The sequence below is a fragment of the Nyctereutes procyonoides genome, unplaced genomic scaffold (assembly GCF_905146905.1).
Source record: "Nyctereutes procyonoides isolate TBG_1078 unplaced genomic scaffold, NYPRO_anot_genome, whole genome shotgun sequence".
In the NCBI taxonomy this organism is placed as follows: Eukaryota; Metazoa; Chordata; class Mammalia; order Carnivora; family Canidae; genus Nyctereutes; species Nyctereutes procyonoides.
The window spans coordinates 514,754-524,179 of NW_026575032.1; the positions used below are offsets into that span (position 1 = coordinate 514,754).

The following is a 9,426-nucleotide window of genomic DNA, read 5'->3' on the forward strand; positions in this document are numbered from 1 at the left end:
TACACAATATTTATAAAACGTGTGTGTGTATGTATATGTATCTGTGTAACAGCAAGAACCTAAAATGTGGGAGGCAAGATAAGTCAAAAGTGTAACATTAGGAATTCTATTGAAATTAAGCAGTTATCAGTCTAAAATAGGGTATCATAAGTTTAAAATATTTTATATAAGCCTAATGATAACCACAAGGGAAAATTCTGTACAAATTACACAAAACACAATAAAGAAGTCAAAGCATATTGAAGTATACTGATAACAAAAGACATCAAAACACACAACAATAGACAACAGCATATGAAATAAAGAAGAATGGATCCACAAAACAACTAGAAAACAACAAAACAGCAATAGTAAGTCTTACATATTAAAAACTGCTTTAAATATAGACAGATTAAATGCTCCAGTTAAAAGACAAAGAATGACTGAATTGATTTAAAAATATCCAATAATATGTTGCCTGTAAGAGACTCACTTCAGCCTTAAAGACATGCATAGACTGAGAGTAAAGGGATGGAAAGAGACATTTCAAGCAAATGGTAACAACAATAACAACAAAAAATGGCAGGGGTGGCTATACTTATTAAAATAGACTTTAAAAATGGTAAAAAGAGACAAAGTCACTATACAATGATAAAAATGTCAATACATCAACATAACAATTGTAAATATTGGGGATTCCTGGGTGGCTCAGCGGTTTAGCACCTTCCTTGGGCTCATGGCGTGATCCTGGAGTCCTGGGATCAAATCCCGAATCAGGCTCCCTACATGAAGCCTGCTTCTCCCTTTGCCTCTGTCTCAGCCTCTCTCTCTCTCTCTCTCTCTTTGTGTGTGTGTGTCTCTCTCATGAATAAATAAATAAACTCTTTTAAAAAATGTAAATATTTATGTGCCCAACATTGGAGCACCTATATATATAAAGCAAAAATTAACAGAACTAAACAAAACAGAACAAAATGAAAACAAAAAAAAAAAAATCCCTGGAGATACAAGATCTGGGGACATTAACACTCTGCTCTCAACAATGGATTGATATCATCCAGCAGAGAATCCATAAGAAAACAACAGATCTGAACAACACAATAGATCAGAAGGACCTAAAAAATATATATATATAACATTCTATCCAACAACAGAACATACATTCTTCTCAAGTACACATAACATTTTCTAGGATAGACCATATATTAGGACACAGAACAAGTCTTAGCAAATTCAAAAAGATTGAAATCATGTCAAGTATTTTTTTCTGACCACAATGGCATAAAACTAGAAATTAGTAACAAGAAGAAAAATGGAAAATCCCAAACACATGGAAATTAAACAACAATTTCCTGAACAACCAATAGGTCAAAGAAGAAATTAAAAGGGAAATTAAAAAACTTTATTGAGATAAGCAAAAATGGAAACACAACATACCAGAACTTGGGGGATGCCATAAAAATAGTTATAAGAGGGAAGTTCATAGCAATAAATACCTATATTTCAGAAGCAAGAAAAAACTCAAATAACAACCCAACTCTTTATCTTAATGAAGTAGAAAAAAAAACCCAACCAATTGAGCCCAAAGTTAAAATAAAGAAAATAATAACTATTAGAGAAGAGATAAATAAAATAAAGAATAGAAAAACAACAGAAAGATTAACCAAACTAAGAGTTGGTTCTTTGAAAGTATAAACAAAAGTGACAAGCCTCTAGCTAGATTAACCTAGGAAGAAACAGCCAGGATGAAAATTTACAGAATTATAAATGAAAAAGGAGACATTATAACTGATACAGAATCTAAGAAAAATAAAGTACTATAGAGGCTACTATGAACAACTATATGCCCAAAAATGGAACAACATAAAAGAAATGGAAAAATTCTTTAGAAACATGCAACTTATCAGGACTTAATTAGAAAGCAATACAAATTGTGAATAGATCAATTACCAATAAGGAGATTAAATCAGTAATAAAAAAATCTCTCAACAAAGAAAAGCTCAGGACCAGACAGCTTCATGGATGAATTTACCAACATTTTAAAAATTAACACCAATCCTTCACATACTCTTCCAAAAAATCTAAGAGGAGGGAACATTTCCAAGCTCATTTTACAAGGCCAACATTATCCTGATACCAAAACAAAAACAAACAAACAAAACTATTAAAAAAGAAAACCACAGGCCAATGTTCCTGATGAATATAGATTTTTTTAAAATCACTCAATAAATATTAGCAAACTGAATTCAGCAGCACTTAAAAGGATCATACATCATGATCAAGTGGGATTTGGGGAGCAAGCATGGTGCAATATACATGAATAAATCCATGTAATACATCATATCAATAGAATGAAAGAAACTAATCATATGAGGACCTCAATAGATGCAGAAAAAGCATTTGATAATATTCAACATGTATTCATGATAAAAAAATTCTTAACAAATTAGGCACAGAAGAAATATATATCGAAATAATAAAAGCCATAAATGATAAACTCACAAATAATATACTACTCAATAGTAAAAGGTTGAAAGCTTTTCCTCTAAGATCAGGAATAAGACAAGTGTGCCCACTCTCACCATTCCTATTCAACATAGTATTAGAAGTCCCAGCTAGAGCAATTAGGTAAGAAAATGAAATAAAAGGTATCCGAATTGGAAAGAAAGAAGTAAAATTGTCTCTATTTGCATATGACATAATTTTATATAGAGAAAATCCTAAAGACACAACCAAAAAACTGTTAGATCTAGTCAATAAATTCAATGAAGCTGCAGGATACAAAACTAACATGCAAAAATCAATAGTGTTTCCATACACTAAGGATCAATTTTCTGAAAAAGAAATAGAGAAGCTGATCCCATTTATAACGGCTTCGAGAACAAAAAAATACTTACAAATAAATTTAGTTAAGGAGATGAAAGGTCTCTACTTTGAAAACTGTAAGATATTGATGAAAGAAATTGACAAAGTTACAAATAAATAGAAAGCTATCCCATGCTAATGGACTGGAAGAATTAATGTTAAAATGTCAATATCACCAAATACCATCTATATAATTCAATATAATCCATATAACCATTTCAATGGCATATTTTATAGAAGTAGAAAAAACATTCCTAACATTTATATAGAACCACAAAAGACCCCAAATAACCAAAGGAATCCTAAGAAAGAAGAACAAAGCAGAAGGCATCATACTTCCAGATTTCAAACTATACTATAAAGCTGTAGTCATGAGGTGTGTTAATTATAGTCATAAGGAAATTTTTCCATTTGTGACAACTTGGGTGGACACTGAAGGCACTATGCTAAGTGAAATAAATCACACAGAAACAGATAAATATGGTATGTTTTCACATATATGTGGAATCTAAAAGAAAACAAATTTAAACTAATAGAAAAAAGGTATCAGACTTCTTGTTACTTGGGGTGGAACATGTGGGGAGGGGGAATTAGAGGAAGGTGATCAATAGATACAAACTTCCAGTTATAAGATAAATACGGCCTAGGGATCTAATGTACCACGCAATGACTGTCATTCACACTGCTGAATCATATGCAGAAAGTTAAGAGAGTAAATTACATGAATTGCATTACATGGAGAAATTTTTTTTCTTTATTTTCTTACCTAAGGAGAAGATGGATGTTAGCTGACCCTCTTGTGGTAATCATTTCACAGTATATGTAAATCAAACCAGCATGCCATATGCCTTAAACTTACATGGTGATACATGTCAATTATTTCTAAAACTGGGGAGAAAAAAGAAAAAAAAGATGTTATTATGTTTTGAAACCTTGTATCAATATTTACTCTTGCTAAAATATACATCCAGAGGTCCCTCTGCCTCCCCACTAACTCCACACCTTATCTTGTCAGGAGCTTCCAGGTTCCACTAGGTGGTTGTGATATTTTCAGAACTGGTGGTGGCCCCGTAAGATGTATTAAATGCACTGCTCAACAATAAAATTTATTTTTCTGGATTCTTGCGTATTTTGTCTTTTATCGAATTTGGTAGTTGTATAGAAATGGCAAAGAAGTAGTGAAATTAGTCTTCAAACATTGTTCGAGATGGGGACCGAGATGATCAAAATAATTATAGTTAATATGAAAGCTGATACAATTGATATTCAAGGGGAGATTTTGTTTGAAATACGCTGAAGTTTGTTAATGATTCTGATTTACTTCCTGTAGCAGGCAGCCGAACAAATTGCAACTGAGCGTGGGCTCGTGGCAGGAAAAGGCTGAGGACACTCTGGACAAGTGAGTAAATTAGTGAGTAAATTAAGTGAGTAATTACAGTGAAAACCAATCAATCAAATTTAATAGAGCTCTACATCTTACTCTTAAGAAGGTTTCCTATTATTCTGAAATGTGCTTTTAGTGGAAGGGAGTAGTGTCTCCCTGCAGGGTAAAGGGCAGGTTTTTCTGTGGGGAGATTAACCCAGAGCTATTGCTCAGGACTGGCAATCCCTGCTCTTACAGCTTACAATATTGTAGGAAAGGTAAGTCAGGGGGGTTGGATTTCCCAGAATATGTCCCTAAATAAGTGATTGAGATCTGAAACATCTCACCATTACCTTTCACAGCTTTTGAGAAAGTTTAAAGTGAAAGAGGTGTCCCAAGAAGTTAGTCAGAACGCAGCCTTTCTTTAATTTGTTCAATAACCTCTATGGGATGTACATTATGCACCAGCCACTATTCTAATTATCTGAGCCTAATTTCATCTTATCTATAAACATGAATCATTTTTTATAGCTTTAATATATACTAACTTTTCCAGGAACATAACTACCACTTGAGATATGACTGCCTTGTTTTATTTTGCTCTTCCATGTGTTTGGAAGTTTTCCAGGAGTTGCTCACATTTCTCAAAACCATACTAAGGATGGCAACCCTGTTCTGTTCCCTGTTCATGGCCTTTCAGTCTCCAATAAAGTCAAAGGTATCAATCTGCCTTTGAGCTGTTTCACTCACATGATCTCTGTGGATGTCCAATTGTTCCAGCACCACGTGCTGAGAAGACAACACTCTCTCCACTGAATTTCCTTTGAATCTTTCTTGAAAAATTGATCCTTAATATATGTGTGAGTCTATTTCTGGACTTTGTCTTTTATGCTGTTTCTTGTCTAATGCTTATGCCAATACTGTATTTTCTTGACTACTTTGACTTGAAATTAAAGTCCTTCATTTTAATTTTCAAAGCGGTTTTGGCTTTTCTTGATCATCTGCATTTCTATTTATTTATTTGTTTGTTTGTTTATTTTTTTATTTTACACTTGGTTCTTGCATGATACTTCTTTATTGATTCATGTATTTATTTCAGTCTGTAGGTGGAGGAGACCACAGGCAGAGAACAAGTGCTCCCTGCTCCCGGCCACCTGGCCTCAGAAGCTGGCCACCTAGCTCCTTAAGGCACAGGCCTGGGACAATCCTCCACAGGAAGCAGGGGCCAAGAGACCTGCAGGCCAGGCAGCTCACCCTGCTGTGTCAATGTGAGGGCAGTAACTAAACCTGAGTTTGGTGGGAAAGGGTAGCCGAGCCCCTAGGATTCCCAGTCATCCTCATCCTCCTCTCAGGTGGCTGCTGTGGGGGAGGCAGAGGTGGGATGGAGTCTGACAATCGGGCGAAGGCTCCTCCTGGCCCCTCACTGGCTCCTGTCAAAGGTCCTTTCTCAGAGATCCCTTTATGCCTCATGACCAGCTTGCTAAAGAGATCCGAGATCAGGTCCCCACCTTGGCTTGTGACTCTCACTTGCTCCTGCTCCTTCTGTTTCTTCTTCTCCAGCTTCTGCTCCCTGAGCTACGGAGCTTGGCCTTGCCTATGCCCCCAGCCTGGCGGATGGACTCCAGCAGGGTGGCCCGGCCACTGGAGGGGTCCACCACTTCCTTTGGAGCTCCTTGAGTGGTAGCTGAAGGAGACACACTGCCACTGCTGTCCTCCCTGGCATCTTGGCTAGGGGAGGCTATGGCCTGGGGTGGGAGTGGGGGAGCGCCGACCAGCACAGCTGGGGCTGGGGGTGGTGGGGGTGGTGGTGGTGGTGGCGGAGGTGCTGTTAGTACCCCATCTTCCAGGTCTGGCTTGAAAGTCTCAGCCATCTCTGTGTGGAAGGTGGGCAGCTCTGGAATGGTGCCAGGGGCGGAGGGGGCGATGCCAGGGCCCAGGTCAGCACTGTACATGAGGTCATCGGGGATGCCCGGCAGGTCGGGCAGGTAGGACGGCACATCAATCTCAGGCACTTGGCCCAGGTCAGGCACACAGAAGTAGTTTTCTGGAACCTGTTGCTCCAGCTGCTCCCTCTTGCTGATGGACAAAGGGGCATCGAACAGCTTCTCCTGTCTCTGCCCCCAGCATCAGCACCAGCCAGGGGGTCCAAGAAGACATACTTTTTGTTCAGGTTCTCAGTGGTGTTGAATAGCAGCAACGAGCTGACGGAGCTGATGTTGCTGGGAAGACCCCCAAGCCCCTCCTCGGCCTCATCCTCAGGCTCCGGCTTGGTGTTCACACACTCAGGGAAGTATTTCAGCTTCTCCTGCAGGGCCCACTCATCCAGGGGGCGGTGCTTGCTCTGGATCCTATGGCGAGGGCGTCTCTGCAGTCCTGGGTCCTGAGCATCCGTGAAGATGGAATCATACTCCTGTAGGCGCTCTGGAGCTGGGTACTTGGCTCTGGAGAACACCTTGATCGCCTTCTTGCTGCCCTTAATCTTCTCGATCTTGGCCTGGGCCAAGGAGACCCTCTCCCCAGTGGCCTGCAGCTGCTTCCGGCTGAGCTCTACTGCTTGGGAGATCCTGCTAAAGATGTCTCCAGAGACCTTCTGTAGGTGCTGCAGGGCATCCGCCATCCGCTGGGTGGCCTCCCCCCGCCACAGGTCCGGCTGGATGAGGGGCACTGCGTAGGTCTGCCCTGCCAGCGAGTGCTGGTCCTCACCGCAGTCCTGGGGCCTGCGCGCCGCCCGCCAACCCCAGCCGCGATTCCGCTGCGCCCACTCCGCGGAGTCCTGGCGCCGCCGCCTCTCCCTATTTATTTACTTTTAAGGTTTTGTTTTGTTTTGGAGAGAGAGTGAGAGCGAGCTTGGGGGGGGGGGGTAGAGGGAGAGAGAAAATCTGCTGAGTGCATATTTCCCACTTGGGGCTTAATCCCAGGACCCTGAGCTCATGACCTGAGCCAAAGTCAAGAAGAGTCAGATCCTTAACCAACTGAGCCACCGAGGCACCCCTGATCGTCTGCATTTCTATATGAATTTTAGAATTACTTAAAAAAAACCAAACGGCCCACTGAAATTTTTGACAGGATTGTGCTGAATCTATAGATCAATTTGGGAAAAATCGTCATTTTAGCAATACTGAGTCTTCCAATCCATCAACAAAGCATATCTCTTCACTTACTTAGGTCTTTTAAAATTTCACTTAGCAATATTTTATAGTTTTCAGATCTTGCACATCTTTTACTAGATTTCTCCCAAAGTATTTTGTATTATTTTTTAGTATTTTGTATTTTTAATGCTGCTTTCAGTTTCATTTTTAATTCCATTTCTGATTATTCCTAGTATATGGGGATAGAATTGATTCTTTTTTGAAGATTTTATTTATTTATTTATGAGAGACAGAGAGAGAGAGAGAGAGAGAGAGGCAGAGACACAAGCAGAGGGAGAAGCAGGCTCAATGCAGGGAGCCTGATGTGGGACTCCATCCCCTGATTCCAGGTTCATGCCCTGGGCCAAAGGCAGGCGCTAAACCGCTGAGCCACCCAGGGATCCCTAGAATTGATTTTTGTATAGTGATCTTGTATGCTACAAACCTGCTGAACATACTTATTAGTGAATTGCTTTTTGTAGATTCTATTAGGTTTCCTATATAGATGATCCTCCTGTCTATGAGTGACACTGACTAGAACCTTTAACACAGTATTGAATAGAAGTGGTAAGTGCAGACATCCTGTCTTATTGCTGATCTCAGGGGAAATGCATTCAGTCTCTCACCATGAAGTATGATGCTAGCTAGCTATTGATTTTTGCTTATGGTCTATATCAGATTGAGAAAAGCCCATTCTATTTCTAGTTTGCCAAGAATTTTATCAAATATTGATGTTGAATTTCATCAAATGCTTTTTCAGGGTCTATTGAGATGATAGTTTCATTTTTATTTTTTACATGGTAGATTACATTGATTTTCTTTGGTGAATGGTGAGTTACCTTGATTTTCAAATGTTTAACCAACATTGCCTTCCTTGGCTCCAGTCCCATCTACTGGCTCTGAGGTTTTTGAGACATGAGAGAAAAAGCATCCATCACTCAAGTGGACATGTATCAGCCAAATTGGAGGATGAAGGACAAAATCAGAAGAAACCAAAAGCTAGAGGAGAGCTTGCTGACAACAGAGAGACAGTAGCAGAAGATACAGGAGAATGGTTAGGGCAGTATACTACAAGGCCTTGGGGTGGCTGATGGTGAATAGTGTGGGCTGCATTGGAAACAAGATGATTTAGAACATTACAGGGATGAAAATATAATATTTAGAGAGTTGGGAAACTTATACTTTGAGCTTTGAAAGTGCATGACCTAGATGGATGCTCTGAGAGTCTAAGGACTAAACCGAATCATCCTTCATATGAAATCAGTCGTGGCAACTGCAAAGATTTGCAATATCTCACTGCTGCATGTTCTGAACAACAGCTCAGACACTGGTCTCCATACATGCAGGTTCTTAGGATGAAGCAGGTCCCAGAGACTGTGGCATCTGGCATGGTGTAGGTGAGAGATAGCCACAGAGACTCAAGCCTGATATGGCATCTGCTGAATCTGAAGGACTAAACGGTTTCTGCCTCATTTTAGCAGGGCACTGTCTACATAAGCTCCAGCTAATCCTTCCTGCCTTAGCTGTTGACACACCGTCCTTGAACCTTAACTCAGCATCTGGGGATCTGCTCCTTGCAGTTCAGCACAATTCCATGAAGCTAACTGGCTTTCAATCTTTTCCCAGACTCCTGTCGCTAGGCTCTGCCTATCTGCATAGTATTGTTACTTATGCTGCCTCCAATCTGTACCACAACATGAGTGCCCTAAACATTTATTGCCAGACTCTCAGAATGGTATAGTATATACCTGTTGGAAACTTCTCATGTATCATTCCCCTCTCTACCTACCTTCTATAGTGGGTTGTTTCAGCCCTTTCCATTCCCAATAGAGTCAATTTTGTTATATCCAATTATATACAAAGATAAAAATCACATTACAAATGATTTTATTTTGGAATTACTATATTTTCGAAACCTCTGCCACTGCTCTCTTTCATTGCTGAGTTAACACTGAGTAGCTATAGGGTCAATAATATTATACTTATGCTCATTTGCACTTATATCTGAAAGATACATTCAAGTCATACTTGAGTTAATATGCTAGACTGGAACAAAATGGACCAATTTAACTTCCATTTTGGTTACAGCCA

At 39.7% G+C, this 9,426-nt stretch overlaps 1 pseudogene; it reads right to left on the bottom strand.

The window, feature by feature from the left end:
* Nucleotides 1-5,525: 5,525 nt before the first annotated feature.
* Nucleotides 5,526-9,156, bottom strand: LOC129504324 (WASH complex subunit 1-like; annotated as a pseudogene).
* Nucleotides 9,157-9,426: the final 270 nt, after the last annotated feature.